The sequence below is a fragment of the Schistocerca piceifrons genome, chromosome 6 (genome assembly GCF_021461385.2).
Source record: "Schistocerca piceifrons isolate TAMUIC-IGC-003096 chromosome 6, iqSchPice1.1, whole genome shotgun sequence".
NCBI classification, from domain to species: Eukaryota; Metazoa; Arthropoda; class Insecta; order Orthoptera; family Acrididae; genus Schistocerca; species Schistocerca piceifrons.
Window position 1 is genome coordinate 406,741,804 of NC_060143.1, and position 20,390 is coordinate 406,762,193.

Genomic DNA, 20,390 nt, shown 5'->3' on the forward strand with positions numbered 1-20,390 from the left:
GTACAGGACCTGCAACATGTGTTCGTGCATTATCCTGCTGAAATGTAGGGTTTCGCAGAAATCGAATGAAGAGTAGAGCCACGGGTCGCAACACAATTGAAATGTAATTTCCACTGTTCAAAGTGCCGTCAATGCAAACAAGAGGTGACCGAGACGTTTAACCAGTGGCACCCCATACCATCACGCCGGGTGATACGCCAGTATGGCGATGACGAATGCACGCTTCCAATGTGCGTTCACCGCGATGTCGCCAAACACGGATACGACCATCATGATGCTGTAAACAGAACCTGGATTCATCCGAAAAAAATGACGTTTCGCCATTCGTGCAGCCAGGTTCGTCGTTGGGTACACCATCGCAGGCGCTCCTGTCTGTGACGCGGCGTCAAGGGTAACCGCAGCCATAGTCTCCAAGCTGATACTCCATGCTGCTGCAACGTCGTCGAACTGTTCGTGCAGATGGTTGTTGTCGTCCAAACGTCCCCAACTGTTGACTCAGGGATCGAGACGTGGCTACACGATCCGTTGCAGACATGCGGATAAGATGCCTGTCATCTCGACTGCTAGTGATACGAGGCCGTTGGGATCCAGCACGGTGTTCCGTATTATCCTCCCGAACCCACCGATTCCATATTCTGCTAACAGTCATTGGATCTCAACCAACGCGAGTAGCAGTGTCGCGATACGATAAACCGCAATCGTGATAGGCTACAATCCGACCTTTATCAAAGTCGGAAACGTGATGGTACGCATTTCTCCTCCTTACACGAGGCATCACAACAACGTTCCACCAGGCAACGCCGATCAGCTGCTGTTTGTGTATGAGAAATCTGTTGGAAACTTTCCTCATGTCAGCACGTTGTAGATGTCGCCACCGGCACCAACCTTGTGTGAATGCTCTGAGAAGCTAATAATTTGCATATCACAGCATCTTCTTACTGTCGGTTAAATTTCGCGTCTGTAGCACGTCATCTTCGTGGTGTAGAAATTTTAATTGCCAGTAGTGTATATACGATATGTCACCTACTGCAGTTATTGTAAATTGCTGACGACAAGTTACAGGATGGTTGCTTTGAAAATGCCACTGCTGGATCCATTCCCAATCCTTCCTCAAGTGTGCCTCCTATAGCTGAATGGTGAGCATGTCTGGCTGACACATGGAGGACCTACGCTTCATTCCCTGTACAGCCAGAGATTTTTCGCTGGTGGGGGACTGTAAAATGACACACTAAGTTTCAGGGGGCCAATTGATGAACTACCTCAATGAGAAGTAACGGTATAGAGGTGATGAGGGGAGACACCTTTACATTGTCAGAATGTTTCTGTGAAACCTTTAGAGCATCTATCAGCGCTAATAAAACATGATTAGCAAGTTAATATTTACAGTTCCGTATGTTCTCATCAGCTCTCAGCTCTCAGTACCATGACACAGTGAAATTCTGCTGAACTCCTGTTCTTGGCTTAGATGGTTGGCAAAGCCCCTTCTCTAGCAATTCGGCTGAAGAGTTGCAATCTGAAGTCTCGCAGTCTGCAGGTGAAGCTGTACGGCGCTAGACTGTCGTCAGTCTCACTCAAATAGTTGTCATTGGCCTGCAATGAACCAACAGAATGAACTGTGCTGTCACAAGTCTTGAAGTCAGCTTATCTTGGCGTCAATGGACAGGTAGGCCCTTGCCACCTGGAAGTGCCTTGCAGAGACAATCTGGAATAGAGGTACCAGAAGGTCCTCTCACTCAGAAGTGACGATGACGTTGATGCAATAAGCAGCAGATGGACTTATATTGGAAGATCCTAAGTTTCCCCATCAGCGATGTCGTAGGTGGCAGCGAATTTGAATTCCCATGAGTGGCAGGTTGTGGTTACTTGGATGTTGTCACCTCAGGAATTGCAAACAGCATCTTAATGAGAAGTGCTGGAATGTCTAACACACAGTCTCAATAACCACAATAATCATAAAATTGAGTGCATCATTATGAACACCATCGATCCTAATGACCAACTAAATTTAGAGTTAGGGGACTGTGGTATGCATGGAGATGGGAGATAGATAAAACAAGAGACTCTTTTCATTTCATCCAAATGTGGCCTGTTTCTTTACCAGTTGTCAACAGTCTTTATTCCATAGCAATTGCTGAACAATATGTTACAGGCTCTTAACTGCACTGTCAAGTCTCTCAAATGCATTATTACATCGAAAGTAGTGCTTATTGCTTCAAGTAACAAGAGATAACGAATCTCTCTCTCTCTCTCTCTCTCTCTCTCTCTCTCTCTCTCTCTCTCAGTTGACATTCTGTTGAACGTGTAACTTATGCCTGGTAATGACGTAATAACTTGTGTTCGTGTTTGTGAGCGACTAACAGTACTGATGGTTTCTTCCTGTTACATAGTTATGTCACCACCTCTGCCTGCTGTCACCTGTGGCTGTTCTAACGTGAATTTAAGAAAACTTTTAATGTCTTCTGCTTTCTTGCTCTGTGGTCTAAAAGCAGGAATGCTGACAAAGTCTGGGAGAGTGGTGTGCTGACCCCATGCCTCTTTCCATTGACGCCATTTTGAAGGTGACTGCTCGGTTGCCACCCAGCATCGAGTGGCCCTCTGGGCCCAATAAAGGGTACTTTTTTATCGTAACTCAAGTAACACTGCAAATGTAATACTAACAATATAGTGACTTAACCACATTTACTCTTATTTCTCTTATTGTCTTTTACCTTTCTCCACTTTTCCACATTGTTCATATCTTTTTGATTGAGTGCAAATACGTTTCACACATCACAAAAAACTGTTATAATACATGGCATTTTTGTTCTTGCAAACTACACTATATGATCTGTCCGCCCCCAGTAGCTGAGTGATCAGCGCGACAGAATGTCAATCCTAGGGGCCCCTGTGTGTTGTGTTGTCCTAATCATCATCATTTCATCTCCATCGACATCCAAGTCGCTGAAGTGGCGTCAAATCGAAAGACTTTCACCCTGCGAACGGTCTACCCGATGGGAGGCCCTAGTCACACGACTATATGAACTGTGACTCAATGCTTAATTGTACATGATTTCATAAACGTTATCATGACTGTTAGCTGATTGGTAATAGAACATATGTTTCACAGTAGTACCTACATGGCGAACCATAAAGTTCTGAAGCAAATTAATAAATAGTAGGTACTGAATGTGTCTAGTTTTTCTAAAGAAAATGTGTTCATTGAAACTGAAGTCACATATGATTGACGGATACAAGTGCCCCACTTAATCGCTTGTTCATCGGTCTAGTGTTGAGATTGGAAAGGAAAAATTTTAAATTTCGCATTTAAAAAGTATTCACACATAAGGATATCACCGCACTTATGCCAGACTGTCCCATATACTAACAAGTGCAAGAGACACCATTATAGACATCATGTCCTAATAAAATATCTATCTCATTTTAACTGAAAGGGCTGTATAAACAGACCCTTTGCAGGCTTATTTGTTAAGAATATCTCACGTATCAAACACAACCATATGGCTGCCAAAAAGCGCTGGTAACTCCTCTAACTCCAGCAGCAGAATGGATGTACTTTTTTCCATCAGTCTTCTGTCAGGTTCCAAGCGGGCAACCAGGAATATACCACGAATTCCTTTCTTGTGCCAACCTCTTAACCTCAGCTTCGCATTGATAGCCTATGACCTCATTTAGTTGCTGGATATATTTCAGTCCATCTCTTCCTTCAAGTTTTGCCCTCCACATCTCCGTCAGGTAACATGCAAGTGAGCGACTTATGTATTAAGGCATATCCTATTACCCTGTCACCATCCTTGTCAGTATTTTTTACGTCTCCGATTCTGTGGATAACTTTCTTATTTCGTATTTGTCAGTCCACATAATTCTCAAAATCCTTCTATAGCACCATTTCTCAAACATTCAAATTCATTTACTTTCCTGTTTTCTCTAAGGCCGTGATTCACAACCATACAATGCTGTGCTCCAAACGTACTTTCTCATATATTGCTACCTCAGATTGTAGTCAGTGTCTTATGCTAACATATTTCTCTTGGCCAGGAATTCGTTCCCTGCGCTAATAAGCTTTTTATGTCCACCTTGCTTCGTCCATCATGTGTTATTTTGGTCCCAAGGCCTAAAATCTCTTCGTTTCGTCACACTTCATGGTCGACAGTTTCGATGTTATGTTCTTCGGTAATCTCATTTATGCTAATGGTCAATATTTTCTTATTTTTTCAGTTTATCTCAGTTCATCTTGTCTTCTTATTATACTGGTCGTTCCGTTCTGTAGGTCCTGTTCAAATGGCTCCGACCACTATGGGACTTAACATCTGAGGTCATCAGTCCCCTAAAACTTAGAACTACTTATACTTAACTAACCTAGGGACATCACACACATTCATGCCCGAGGCAGGATTCGAACCTGCGAGCGTAGCAGTCACGCGGTTCCGGATTGAAGCACCTAGAACCGGTCGACCACCGCGGCCGGCTATAGGTCCTGTAAATATTCTTCACTTACACTGATAATACCTAAGTCATCAGCAAATATTATCATAAATATTCTGAATTTTAGTTCCACTATTGAACCTTTATTTCGTTCACTGCGTCTTCGATGTACGGATCGAACAGGAAGTGGGAGGGGGAAGGGGGGGGGGGGGAGAACTGTACCTCTGCCTCACGTACTTGATCTTCCACGTTCCTTACGTATACTGCAAATTACCCAACATTCCTTACACCTTACGAGACTGTTTCTCAAAATTTCGCATATCTTAGACCATCATAGATTGTTGAATGCTTTTTCCTGGGTAGACAAATTTTATGAAACTGTTTTGATTTGTCTTAAGCATTGCTTCCACTATCAAGCGGATTGTTTCTCTGGTACCTACGCCTTTCTTAAAGCCAAACTTATAGTTATCTAACAAACCCTCAGCTTTCCTTTCCATCCAGCAACTATTCTGATCTACAACTTACATGGTGAGGTAATTCTTTCCCTTATCTCAACTTGATATTTTTGTAATTGTGTAGATAATATTTTTCCAAATATCTGGTATATTCTAATTGATCCTGCGCACCAGTTTTAATAATAGTATTCTTTCCATTTCCCCCATTCACTCCAGAAATTCCTGAGGAATATTATCTGCGCCTTTTGGCTTGAAATGGCTCTATTGAGGAACAGTGTGGGCCAAAATTTTCAAAAATAAAATTTGTTACAGAATCCCTTCACGACAGATCCTTTTTTATTTACTCCCGAAAATCACAAAGGTACCTACTTTCGCCGGCCGGTGTGGCAGTGCTGTTCTGGGCGCTTCAGTGTGGAACCGCGTGACCGCTACGGTCACAGGTTCGAATCCTGCCTCGGGCATGGATGTGTGTGATGTCCTTAGGTTAGTTAGGTTTAATTAGTTCTAAGTTCTAGGGGGCTGATGACTATAGATGTTAAGTCCCATAGTGCTCAGAGCCATTTGAACCAAGCACCTACTTTCAACCGGAATTTTACAACAGCTTCAGTCATTCTAAAGGTAGTCATTATTTCAACAGTAAAGAAAGATTCATTTTGAATTTAAAAAAAAAATAGTATTCGCTTTAAGCAAATACATTCACTTTAACAATTAAAAAGCTTTCAACAAAATCTGGCACTGGGCTAAATTTCAAAGGAACAACAGTCATCCTAAAAGGATCTTCAAAACAAGTTACTCCTGAACAAAGGTAGCTTAACCAACACTGGTTGTCAATATAACCTCTTTAACTAGAAGTTTTCACGAGATTATCAACACGGTCAATAACAATTCACAAGTCATGAACAAGTAAAATTCATCAATTATTACAGAAAAGGTTACAGAAATCAACATTTCCAGTTCACAAATAGTAACAGTTTCCAATTTTTCCAGCCAGTACAGGCTTGTTTTGAGTTAGCTCTTTTCACTAGTGCCAGACAGAACTGTCAAGCCTGCTACAAATCACCCGGCGTCACAGACAAACCCGCGATCACACGGAAGGCAAAACAAGGGGCCTCTAGAACACAGAGAGAAGCGACATTAATTCAACAGACTTGACACACACTCACACAAACACACACGCTTTATTTCGTGCAGTTAGATAATTCAGAAAAATAGTCTTTGATAAAAGTACTAAGGCCACAAATCGTAATAACAGCGTCTCCCCTACCGTGCTGAAATACTTGACGGTGAAGCACAAGGGTACTTACTCGTCAGCACACTACACAGTTACTATTTGAAGTTATTGTTGCGAACCAGATCCTGACTTTCTGCCAGGCCTCACCGACCGACATGGATACCTATCGATACCTATCCCCAAGAAACCTTCCAGCACCTGATTGAACGTATGCCTGCGAGAGTGGAAACTGTCATCAAGGCTGAGGGTGCCACGAATTTGTAAGTCATTTTCAGCCAGTTGTCCGGATACTTTTGATCACATAGTGCACTTTCTCAGAAATTTCTTCATCAAATTAAAGCCTTTTTTCGGTACTAGTAGACTTCCCCTGGTCAGCATGCCCTTTTTTATAGTGCTAGTCTGCTTTTGATGTCATCCTTGCTCCGTCCGCCATTGGTTATTTTTCTTCCTAGGTAGCAGAATTCCTTCAAGTTTCTCGCTGATCTCATTACTTTCGTCTTTCTTCGATTTACTCTCAATCCATATCCTATAATCATTACGCCGTTCATTCCGTTCAACAGATCGTGTAATTCTTCTTCACTTTCACTCCAGATAGCATTGTTATAAGCGAATCGTATCATTGATACCTTTTCACCCTGAATTTTAAATCCACTCTTAAATCCTTCTTTTATTAGCATCACTGCTTCTTGGAAGTACAGATTGAACAGCAGCGGCCCGTTTTTAATCCGAGCAATTTGTCCTTTGCAGTTCGCTCTTATTATCCCCTCTTGTATGTTATCCGTCTGTCTTTATAGGCTGCCCCTATTTTTCTCAGAATTTTGAACATCTTGCACCATTTTACATTGTGGGACGTTTTTTCCAGGTCTACCAATGCTGTGAGCGTATCTTGATTTTCCTTTAGTCTTGCTTCTATTATCAGAATTGCCTCTCTGGTGCCTTTATCTTTTCTAAATCCAAACTGATCATAATCTAACACATTCTCAATTTTGTTTTCCATTCTTCTGTACAATATTCCTGTCAACAATGTCGATGCTTGAACTGTTAAGCTGATTGTACGGTAATTCTCGTACTTTTCAGCTCTTGCAGTCTTCGGAATTGTGTGGATGATATTTTTTTCGAAAGTCAGATGATATGTCGCCAGACTCATATATTCCACACACCAACGTGTATAGTTGTTTTGCTTCTACCGCCCCTAATGATTTTAGAACTTCTGATAGATTATGAACACTTCCCTCTGCCTTATTTGATCTTATGTTGTTCAAAGCTCTCTTAAATTCTAATTTTAATACTGGATCCCATATCTCTTCCAAGTCGACTCCTGTTTCTTATGCTATCACATCAGGTAGATCTTATCCCTCATAGAGGCCTTCAATGTACTCTTTCCACCTATCCTCTCTCTTCTCTGCCTTTAACAATAGAAATCCCGTTGCACTCTTAATGTTACCACCCTTACATTTAATGCCAAAAAAAGTTGAGAAGGTTGTTTTGACTTTCCTGTATGCTGAGTCAGTTCTTCCGACCACCATTCCCTTTTCCATTTCTTTACATTTTTCATGTAGCCATATCGCCTTAGCTTCCTATTTATTTCATAGTATTTCTGAATTTCTCTGAACGTTTTTATACTTAGTTCTTTGGTCGATCAGCTGAAGTATTAATTCTGTTACCCATAGATCTTCTTTGTACCTATGTTTTTCTTTCCAAATTATGTTGGTGTCCTTTTTAGAGATGTCCATTCCTCTTCAACTCTAGTGCCTACTGAGCTGTCCCTCATTACTGTATCTATAGCCGTAGAGATCCTCAAGCGTATCGCGTCATCCCTTAGAGCTTCTGTATCCCTCTTTTTTCGTGTATTGATTCTTCCTGTCTAATCTCTTGAACTTCAGCCAACTCTTCATCACTACTGCATTATACAGGGTAGTCCATTGATCGTGATCGGGCCAAATGTCTCACGAAATAGGCGTCAAACGAAAAAACTACAAAGAACGAAACTTGTCTAGCTTGAAGGGGGAAACCAGATGACGCTATGGTTGGCTCGCCCTCTATCACAAAGCGAGAAAAGTAGTCCAACTAAAACATTCGTATTTCTTTACGTACTACACGAATACGTAATAAAAAATGGGGGTTCCTATTTTAAAAAAAACGCAGTTGATATCCGTTTGACCTATGGCAGCGACATCTAGCCGGCCAACCATAGCGCCATCTGGTTTCCCCCTTCAAACTAGACGAGTTTCGTTCTTTGTAGTTTTTTCGTTTGATGCTTATTTCGTGAGATATTTGGCCCGGTCACTACCAATGGACCACCCTGTATATCTGCTCCTGGGTACGCCTTACAGTCCAGTATATGATTTCAGAATCAGTCTGACAATGATGTAATCTAACTAAAATCGTCCCGTGTCATCCGATTTTTTTTTTCAAGTTTACCTCCTCCCCTTGTGATTCTTGATATTATCAGCAGAAATTTATTGCAAAACTCAAATAGTGTATCTCTTCTCTGATTCCTTGTCCTAAGTGCATATTCTCCTGTAACCTTTTCTTCTATTCCTTAACCTACAACTGCATTCCAGTCCCCCAAGACCCTTTATGTACTTTATTACCCTTTAAATATTCTCATATACTTTTTCTATCTCTTCATATTCATCTTTCGACGTCGCAATGTATACTTTAACTATCGCTGTCGGTTGCTGTCGACTTTGATAAGAACAACTCTATCACTGAACCATTCACTGTAATACACTCTTTGACCAACGTTTCTATTCATAACGGATGCCAAACACGTTATACCATTTTCTGCTGCTGTTGATATTACCCTATACTCGTCTGACCGTAAATCCTTGTCTTCTTTTCATTTCACTTCACTGACCCCTACTATATCTAGATTTAGCTTTTGTTTTCCCCCATTTCAAGATACTGCGAATCCACGCTCCGACTTGTAGAGCGTTATCCTTCCGTTGGTTATCCGATCTTTTTGTTATGGTCACCTCTCCCTTGGCAATGCGCTCCCGGAGATCCGAATGGAGGACCATTCGAGAATCTTCTGCCAATGGAGAGATCCTCAGGACATTTTTTTTTAATCACAGACCACATGTCCTGTGGGTACACATTAGGTGTCTTTAATGCAGTGGTTTCCATTTTCTTCTGAATACTCATGCCGTTGAACATTGCTAATTCTTCCGCCGTTAGGGTCAGTTTCCCACCCGAAGGACAAGAGAGTGCCCTAAATCTCTGTCCGCTCCTCCGCCCTCTTCGACAAGACCGTTGGCAGAATGAGCGTGACTCGTTATGCTGGAAGCTTTCGGCCGCCAGTGCTGACTATTAATCAAAATCTCGAACCCTGTGCCGAGGACGTTTTGATTATTAATCAAAGACGCTAAACCTAGATCAGTTAATGTGCTTCGAAGTGTTGCAAATAATCAAAAAAATTTCGTATTACCCTTTGCGCCCCAGTGGTTTCTGTCTGAAGGCACCATTTTTAAAATAAATATCAGTGCCGTTCCATGAGGCCATTGATATTGTTGCAAAACATAGACTTTTAGTGGTGTGCTGTGGTACTTCTACAGTTGGAGTGTTTTGTAGCAGTCACTTTTAGCGTTCAAAGTAACAGTCGCCAAGGAAGTTATGCTGCATGATTGTAAGAGATTCTGACATACGATTTTCTTTATAGTGGCTATATTGAGCAGATCATATACCATTAAGTAAGTAGAATTATATCTGTTTCTGCAACGTAAATTTGCGTTTGTAGTACTGCTCTTATGAGTGTTATCGAAATGAAACCACTGGAAGAGTGTGTATTTGAGACAGAAAACTGATTACATTTCAACCTCGTTTTTCCTTGATATTTCGGATTATAATTTTCTTTAGGAGTTATGAGTTCACTGTAGTTCCTAGATATGTAATATTCGCTAGAAAAAAGTGGGAATTTGCTTTCTAATCTACCACATAAAAAGATGGATGGTTGAAAACTGTTTGCCCCAGTGGTTCCAAAGTAAAACCATCATCTTTACCTTTTCCCAACTTTAACTTACATTCGTTGTCTACGATGACTAATTTTGTGAAAAATTTCACATTTATATTCCGGAGTGCGACATCTTCTTAAAACTATTAATTTTTTACTTTTTGCCAGTTTCTCCTTGTGTTCGTTGCGTACTGTGATAATAAATGTTAATTACGTGAAGAAATGCAAAATTATACTTCTGTCACTGTTCGGACTCTGTGGGTTAAATAGACTTTACAATATCTTCAATGCAGAATATTATAGACACTCTGAAGGCGAACAGCGAGAAGTGAAGGCGCAAAAGTAAAAGTTTCTGGAAATTTGTTGTCAAGTTCCTGTGGAACCAAACTGCTTAGGTCATCGGTCCCTAGGCTTACACATTACTTAATCTAACTTAAACTAACTTAAACTAAGGACAAAACACATACTCATGCACAACAGGATTCGAACCTCCGACGGGGTGCCGCGAAAATCGTGGCAAGGCGCGGCTGAAAAATAAAAGAAAGAACTGTTACGTGAAGCAATTGAAGTAATAAACCATAACAATGGAAACTAAAATGGACACTCTGAACGCGAACAAAGACAAGTGGAAGTGCAAATATTATGGAAAGCGTTGTTACGCGCTGTCTCTGAGGAATGCATGAATAATACAGTAGCAGAGATGCAAACATCTGAGTAATTTTCTCCAACATTTTATACTATGAATATATGTACAGTATGTTAGGAGTATAGACGCCCATTTCAGTGGGTTAGTTGTATATTCTCTGTGTGTAACAGTCTTCCCGCTAACATATCACATAATTTACTAGCTTATTTTTTTGCACGGTCATATCTGCGTCAGAAAGTCCTCATGTCCTCATGTCCACACTTCAATACCTGACCTACTGCCTAGAGGAAAATAATATATAATTCATGAGGAATACTCAACAAATTAATCAGCAGTTTGGGAAAATTACTATACAGCTATTCGGTTTGCAAAGTGCTGCGCAGTTTCACTGATTTTCTGTTGATCTTGACAACATGGAATGTGAGATACAGTTATAACTTACTGACCTGAAGTGTGAGAGGTGTTTGATGAGTTTCATACCGAAATGTCAAAGACTTTAATTCCCTAAGTATAAATTTTTGTACGATTTTAAAATCTGCAGTTACGATTACAGCCACAGCTTCTCTTGAAATCTGTGCTGCTCAAGAAGTGGTCCAGACATTGATGCTTTAGTAAAATCAGAATAAGTGGTGATAAGTGTTTCTACACTGGCGGAAAAAATCACAACACCAAAACGGTATTGTACGACAAAAGGGAAAGTTGGTAGGCTTGTTTCTATAGCTGAAACGTGGTCTGTTCAAATTTTTTGACACTCGCTTAAGAGTGAGGCTATTAGCGTCTCCATGAGGACACAAATCAGTTTTGCCTTAAATGCACGCTGTAACGGTTGTGAACGCGTTAGTTATCTCCGAGACTGGACGTGGTGAGTTGATGTTAGTCAAGAATACCTTTAAGGTGACGAAGAATCCATTATCAACACCTCTCTGAAATTGACCGAGGTTGTGTAACAGGAATACTAGAAGCTGGGTGTTCCTTCTAAGATTCTGTAGAAAGACTTGGCAGCGATGTAGCCACTGCTGTTTGCGGTGGTCACGAGAATGTGTGGCCGCGAAAACAGTGAGCTCCGAATGGCCACGTGGCACTGCCGAGTGCGAAGGCCATCGTGTTCGGCGTATGTCTCTGGCCATTCGCTGTTTCAGTAGTGTCAAGCTAGAGCTCATTGGAGGGCAAGGTGGAGGTCCGCTGTGTTTTCTGACGAATGCTGGTTCAGCTTTGGTACCAATGGTGGCCACGTATTGGTTAGAAGGAGGACAGTTGAGGGCCGGCAACCAACCTGTCTGCGTGCCAGACGCCCTAGAATTATGGCCTGTGGCGTGTTTTTTGTATGACAACAGGAGCACTCTAGTGATAATCCCACGCACCCTGACTGCAAATATGTAGGCCAATCTGATGATTTGACCTATTTTACTGCCACTCAAGAACAGTAATCCAAGCGATGTATTCCAACAAGATAACGCTCACGCACATATCGCTGTTGTAACCCAAAATGCTCCTCGATCACCATACCGATTGCAGTCGAACACATATGTGGACATCATCAGAAGACGACTCCAGCTTCACCCACAAACAGCATTAATCGTCCTTGAATTGACCGACCAAGTGCAACAGGTATGAGTCTCCATCCCACAAACTGACATCCGGCATCTGTCCAACACAATGCATGCACGTTCGCATGCTTACATTCCACATTCTCGAGGCTACACCGGTTATTAATGTACCAGAATTTCACTTTTGTAATGGGTTATATCGCGCCTACATTAACCTGTGATCTTACGATGTTAATCACTTCAAAAAATAGTTCAAATGGCTCTGAGCACTATGGGACTTAACATCTGAGGTCATCAGTCCCCTAGAACTTAGAACTACTTAAACCTAACTAACATAAGGATATGACACACATCCACGCTCGAGGCAGGATTCGAACCTGCGACCGTAGCAGCAGCGCGGTTCCGGACTGAGGCGCCTAGAACCACTCGGCCACTGCGGCTGACGTTAATCACTTAAACAAGTTACCAAGACAAATGTAGTCGCGAAATTTCATTACTCTACATCACTTATTTATTGGTGTTGAGACTTTTTGGTGTCAGTGTACGTTTCACTTCTAAAGAAATTGGTAACGAAATACAAGGTTGCGAATTTAGGTGCCATCCTAAAATGGCATTCATCATAATACTGCACAAACCGTAAGAAATGTCATATTTCGTAGTTAGGTGCGCCATGTTCATCGCTTCATCAAAGTATTAAAAGTGATGTTTTATTTCATTGTCAATTCTCATTAATACAATAGTCTTAGAAAGTAAACTACCCACGAAACGCATAACTGAGCCAACACGAAGAGATAACTTTCCGTATAACCTGAGATTATCAGCCGTTGAACAGGACACTCAGATCCGTCCCCCCTCCACCTTAGCATATTCCCTCGTTTTCCCAACACCGGCTGCTCACTGCTGTGGCGTGACAGTTCACAAGAGCAGGTTGGTGAACAGGTGCGTTCCAGTGCCTGACGGTTGAGTTCCTTCAGAATCTCCGTGGCATTCTGCCATGAGTTAAACAAAGTTATCAGCAATCGTGCTGCACTTCATTCAGTGCCTCGTGTCCGAGGTACGAGAGGTACGATTGTAACAAGTATATTCACAGATATATGATTGCATGTAAGTACACCGCCGGAAAAAGAATAATAGTACCCCTGGGAATACGACTTCGATTTTGACCCTATGATTTCAATACCACCTCGGGGAATAATAAGCACTCCGTCTTCAGGCCACAAGTGGCCCATCGGGACCATCCAACCGCCGTATCATCCTCAGTTGAGGATGCGGATAGGAGGGGCGTGTGGTCAGCACACCGCTCTCCAGGTCGTTATGATGGTTTTCTTTGACCGGAGCCGCTACTATTCGGTCTAGTAGCTCCTCAATTGGCATCACGAGGCTGAGTGCACCCCGAAAAATGGCAACAGCACATGGCGGCTGGATGGTCACCCATCCAAGTGCCGACTACGCCCGACAGCGCTTAACTTCGGTGATCTCACGGGAACCGGTGTATCCGCTGCGGCAATGCCGTTGCCCGGGGAATAATAGATGTACTGATAATGGATTCAACGTCCCCAGCCAACTGATGGCATAGCTACCGGTGCGCCATCTGGGTCTATCCTTAAATAGGGTGCGGGCTTTCAAAACGACTACGAACCCCTCGACTCAACGTTGAAATATTAAAAGTTTTGGCTGGTTTCGTTGTCTAGGGGCTGGGATACGTAGTTGCCGCATTTATGGCCAGGCTGAGTCTACAGTATACGATAAGAATACATACATGAATTAAATGGTCGAAGATTTCTATCACTCGGCAATTGCGAATTATGAAAGTAGTATATAAATTTATAAATGAAAGATTACAATTAAATAAAATCTGCAGGTACTATCTTGAAGACTTTAAATGATGAGAACGATAGTAGAAGTACTTTTGAGAATGCGTTATATTTCTGCAAAATACTTATTGGTGTCAATGGTCCAGAAAATAAATAAAATATAAGTTGAATAACAGGGAAACAATAGATTCCTACTGCACGTAATTAGTTATGAACAACAACATAGCTCGCGAGATATTCACTTCAAAACGCACACTACGTCTTCACTGCAGAAGACACGGAAATCACACAAGAGCACAGGTCAGCACTCCGAAATATTTCTATTCTCCGCGACCACGAGCAAACTGCTCCACTGTCAAAGCCTTTCCGCCGACTGTGCGACCGTCGCGCTTTACTTTCCACGTCCAGCACTCACTCCCGTATCCTGTGCCGCACCGTCTAGAACTCCCTTGTGTCCTCGCCGGAAACTCGCTTCCATCCCGTCTCACCATTCGCGAGCGCTGTGATTGGCTAGAGCGCTCCCTCCACGTCTCCAAGCAAATTTACACTCACAAACGTACTGAAACACATTCGAAATACCGTGTGGCGACGTCATTTATCCACTGCGCCAAAAACAGCGGGTGAAAGCTGCAGCTGATAGACATTTATCTTTGCCGTAGTCGGCCTGGTTACGAGTTGTTTATTCTTGATCGTTTTACCAGGTAGCCAGAAGTGGTTGTAATACAAGACATTTTGCATTCATGGTTCTCCAGGTTTGGCGTTCCGCAAAACATAACAACAGATCGCGGAAGGCAGTTTGAAAGCCAACTTATCAATGAACTTTTACTACTGTGCGGGTGCAACCACCTGCGCACCACAAGCTATCATCCATCTAGTAATGGAATGGTGGAACGACTACACCGCACTCTCAAAGCTGTATTAATGTGTAGTTCCACTTCATGGCCTGAAGCACTACCGCTGGTCCTACTCGGATTGAGAACGGCCGTGAAGGAGGACTTACAATGCTCTTCCGCAGAATTGGTTTATGGCGAGCAATTGAGGGTTCCTGGAGAATTTATCGTTCCAGCATCTACACAGCCGTTCGCCCCTGAGCTATGCACGCAATTCGCGAGACAACGAGTTGTTTATTCTTGTTAGTTTTTTATCTGTGCTTGGAAAATAAAATGTTTTCTCATCTCATGAAAAACCTGTTACTTCATAAAATATAAAGGCTCCCATAACCGGATTTACTTTTAAATAATATGAAAAATAAATATCCCTACTGCTGGACCGTTAACACGCTCTAACACACATAATTAAATATATAAACAAATCAAATAAACATATGTCAAAAGAATAAAAACAGAATATAGGCCAGTAGCCTAATGTCTCTGTGCTTTCTAAAACACAGTAAATATTTAACCAATTTCTTCATGAATAGTATATCTCTGATATAAACAAAGACATCGACGAATAAATATATTTATAAGCATGCTGCTACCGTTTCTTCGTGTCACTGTGGAGTACTTATGGCCTGAAGTGATCGATAGTAATCGGCCACTTTGACCTCGAATACCTCATCTACTATTCAAGTTAGATGCCTGTAATTCATACCAGTTTAGGTTTACACTAACAGCTTTCTAAAGGCACGTCAATCGACAAAACGTGAAGAACCGTTTAGATTTTGGAAATTCGTTCCTGGTTGTTACTTGTGTAATTTACCGTCTGATACTAAACTGATATTGAAACTAACGATATCGAAAATCTGATTACACCATCAGAATCGTCGTGCAAATAATAGTAATGAACATGTCTCTATTTGAAGTATCATGTTTCATCTGGCTACTATTAATTTCTATACGAACTGTGAAATGCATGCCATGATGGTTTCACAAAATCAGTCATCTTTGGTGCTCCCGGCATACAAGTCTGTTTCATTGACACTACGTCACTAAGTAATTCCCAGCGACGTGCTCGGTCTGGACCATGCGCTGGGGGTACCCCTCTCGTCCGGCTAACGTTCGACAGCACGTGTTTGCTGCCGTCTCCGATTTTGAGGAGCGTCCTGTGCGGCCACCGCAACTCCGAACATATAATATTTCCATGGCGCTTCAACTCGCCCGTTACCTCACAAGGGAATGTTCACAGCCAGAAGGCTCAGTGTGGTGCATAGGTGTGAAGCAAACACACAACCCTGCCACGAAGTCGCACTCTTTGTGCCTACAGTCAGCAGCCAACAACAAGGTTGAAACGGAACAAATTATGACCTTCTGAGTCGCGGGATACTCCTTTCGGATAATTGCCATAGAAATTGAACGTGCTGCATCTGTTGAGCAAAGATGCTGGTGTCAGATGCCACGTCAACATTTTCGCACTCGCGGACAAGTTTCTGGATGTCCACGAAGCACAGACGCCGCACAGAAGAGTATGATAAGCAGCAGTAGCAGATCTTGCGGCTACCACAGCACGTATAACAGGGCTTGTGAGCCCAGACGTGTCAACACGGAACTGTAACGAACAAGTTATTAGCAGTGGGACTATGGACACACACACCTCTAGCCCATCTTCCACTCACACAACGGCATCAACATGTACGGCTCAACTGGCGCCTTCAGAAGATCACTTGAAAGATGGAATGGCGCGCCATGTTGTTCAGCAATGAAACCAGATTCTGCCTGCACGCAAGTGATGGTTGTTTGCGCATACTACGTAGACCTGGTGAGCGCTGTCTCGTAGAGTGCATTCATGCAAGACACACTGGCCCCAACCCAGGTATTATGGTCTGGGGTGCGATAACCTACAGCTCTCGTTCACCTTTAATGTTTCTGGAGGGACGCTGACCAGCGCTCGGTACAGGAAATTGACGTGTTGCTCCTACAGGATAAATCTCGCGTACAGACTGTCCGTAAAACTCAACGTGTTGTGCAAGACGTGCAGAAACTTCCCTTGCCAATAAAATTTCCGGTATCCAGTGGAGCACATGAGGGATATGATGGGACGAGAAGTGATTCGTGCAACACGTCAACCAACATCTCTGACAGAACGGAAAAGTCGAGCAGGCGTGACATAACGCATCCCAGGACGCTATCATTGATCTGAAAAATCGACTGGATGCTAGAGACAGTCTCTGTATTGCCGCCCATGGAGGTTACACCACGTACAGCATGGTTCGATACCTGGTACCTGGGAACCTCTTGTACTATTGATCTGTAAATGTAATCGTTTCATATGCACCGTAAGCACTGTTGCAATAATAAATCTTATGTGAAATGGAAATCCCCAAATGGATGTGCTAATTTTTCTCCGGCATTGTATTTCTGATTAATAGCGGGAGCAAATGTTGAATACAAATGGATGTAACATCAAGTGATCTCAATGCATTAACTAATTAACTATTCTAAAGTACCTAATCTGTTCATCTTTTTCCCTGAACGTATGTAATTTACAATATCAGTCAGGACACTGGATTTATCTCATCGTTTCCAGGCGATTCTCCTGTTTACAATAAAACATCGTCACGGGATTATTGTAAGGCAATTTTGATCTACTAGGGCAAGATTTCAGTGTTATGTAAAGAATGGAAGTTCTCTTCGGATGTGCATAAATGTAAATAATGTCCATAAGATGGAGAAAGAAGCGAATAGTACTCTATTACACGATTTCTGGAGCCGGTAGTAGAGTTTACAGACCTCGGGGAAATAGTAAGAAATTAAATGAAACAGGACGAACACCTGAAATCTGTAGTGGGCTTGGCGAATGGATTACTTCGAATTATTTTGGAAATCTCTCCAATCTGCCAATTCCAGAGTTATGACACTGAGTTTGGAGACTTCAAGAGGGTATAAAAACAACCATCGGACGAGATCCACTGTCGTCATCTTAACAGGTTGATGTATCCCGTACGAAAGGGTTACACAAATGTTCAGAAAACTTAAGGTCAAATGTTTAGATGAAATATAAAGTTGTTCTGGCGAAGCCCTGTTAGATATATTTAGAAAACCAGAATTTGACGAAGACTGAACGACAATTTTGCTCCACCTAACGTCAGGAATATGAAAAATAAGAGAAATGAGGTCGAGCGCCTCCAATACACATAAAGAATATGGCAAATTAACTAACGTTTATACGAAGTACCGTCTACCATCAACTTTACAATGTCTTGAAAGAAACTGGAGGATTTGTGTATACTTATTGCTAACAAGGGTTCAGCTCTGCCTTGTGTTTTAGTTCTTGACCTATTCTCTTTTATGTGTAGGGGAACAGATAGCGAAATTTTGCAAGGCAAAGGGTAATGCAACAATTTTGTTACTGTGTAGAACATTTGTGTGCATAACATATTGATGGTATCTGGTGTGCTTGCTGGCCGTAAGACAGCAGCACCATGACCACTCCGCCACTACCCGCACACCATATCAGTGAGGTTCCTAGCACCTCGTGGGAGTCCTGAGCGTGTAAAATAGTGCATTGTATTTCATATAATTTACAGTGCGTTACTCTTTCCATGGCTGTTGTGTTACTCTTTCTTATAAGGTCTTGCTGTATGCTTCTATGAGAATAATAGTATTTTCCTCTGCCAGTGTGCAACTAACTGGGTTGACAACACCAAGTACAACGCATGATCCGACAGAAATGTTTTACACCCATTTTCAGTTTACTTTCACAGGTTAACTTTTTTTCCCACCTTTGTTATTCACTCTGACCTAAAGATATCAAAGTGTCCTTAGCAGCTGTACCAGACACAGCCACCATCAGCGAGTAAAATTTGTGTACGAAGTTCTCACACATACACTGATTGCGTGAAGTGCAGGTTAGTTGCATTGAGAAGCTCTCTACGCGTGTCTTATTTACCATCGCAAATAAGCACTAACCACCTGGCTCTGGTTTAAGGCGAAGCATAAGACCTATGTTAACAAAACAATTTACATAGGTTATTCAAAACAAAAGCTGGAATCCCATTTGAAAAAGTACTGAAATTCCTTAGTTTTTTTACGTAACAAAGGTTAATACTAAAACAACAGCATGTAGATAGGATAATTATATGAATGAGCGGTGTCTGTTCTTTTGAACAGGTCATATAACTGATTAGCCTCGATGAGCAATGAACCCACAACCTTCACTGCAGATGGCCATTTACGTTCGAACTCCAGTGGGAATCTAAAATTACCGAGCTTGGACAACATGGACGGGGACTGCGGGTAGGTATCGCGAGTTGGGAGTGTGAGTCGGCCGGGAAGCGTGCCGTAATAGTCTGCGTATTTGCGGTAAATATCGTGTCTGAGTGGCGCAATGGTTAACCCAGTAGCTTAATAAGCATCAGATCTCCGTTCGAGTTTTCGTCTGGCAATCATTTTCGTCGCCAGTGATTCTGCCCAAGGTGACCATGTAGTTGATGTCATTAGTTCCTTTCGTTTCCTTTCCTTTGCCCTCGCTCCTCCTCCAATTTATATGAGACAGGATAATATCGGTGACAGACGCAGCCTGACCTAAGCAGCTAGTCTAACAATAACGTCGGCTTCTCATGATGATCGTCGTGCACTGCGCCGATTTTTATGGCGCCACAAAATCGATCACTGCCAGTTTAAAGGCTCATTGGATGATACCGGATAGTATACCGACAAAAGATTTCTTAACTTTAAGCACGCGTCGAGTAGTGGATTACAAACTTTCAACGTAAGTTTTACTGACGCACAAGGATTACTGAGTACGTACATCATTTTTTAGTCTTACTGTAAGACTGGTCTTCCACAAGTCGTTAAAAAATTGACATTTGTAACTTCATTCAAATTTCATAAGGCTCCATCAGTGTTGTTAGTATGAAAATGAGTATTTCTGTTCGATCAGCTCTTTACAACCCCCCCCCCCCCCCGCCCGGTCAACCCCCCCCCCCCCCCCCGCCCGGCCACCCTCCGCTCCTTCTCATTACTCTTTCTTCTACATACATATAGAAGAAAGAGTGATGAGACAGGGAGTTGGGGGGGGGGGGGGGAGTTGTAAGGGGAGGATCCAGCAGAAATACTCCGTTATTCCAAAACTTAGTCAAGATACAAAAATCTAGAGGAGCACCAACTGCTCTACATACCGTTTCCTCGTATCTGACTAGAAATGTGATCTGACGTCAGGTCCACATTATGAAAAAGAAGAATTTTTTTAATGAAGGGTGTTAGGGCTATAAGCGCAGATATTTTTATTGATGACTGAGCAGAGTGTAGCGAACAACATTAGGGTACTTCATTTGGAGACTAATAATTATAGCTATTGGGAGTAATATGTTTTTAGTTTGGTTAGAACCTCGAAGTACATGTGGCGGGAAGAAGCCATTGAAGTTTTTCTTCCCCAGCAGCAGG

The 20,390-nt window shown here is 42.2% G+C and overlaps 1 pseudogene; it reads right to left on the bottom strand.

Annotated features, from left to right (window-relative positions):
* Positions 1-13,653: 13,653 nt before the first annotated feature.
* On the bottom strand, positions 13,654-13,770 carry LOC124803921 (annotated as a pseudogene).
* Between the last annotated feature and the right edge of the window lie 6,620 nt (positions 13,771-20,390).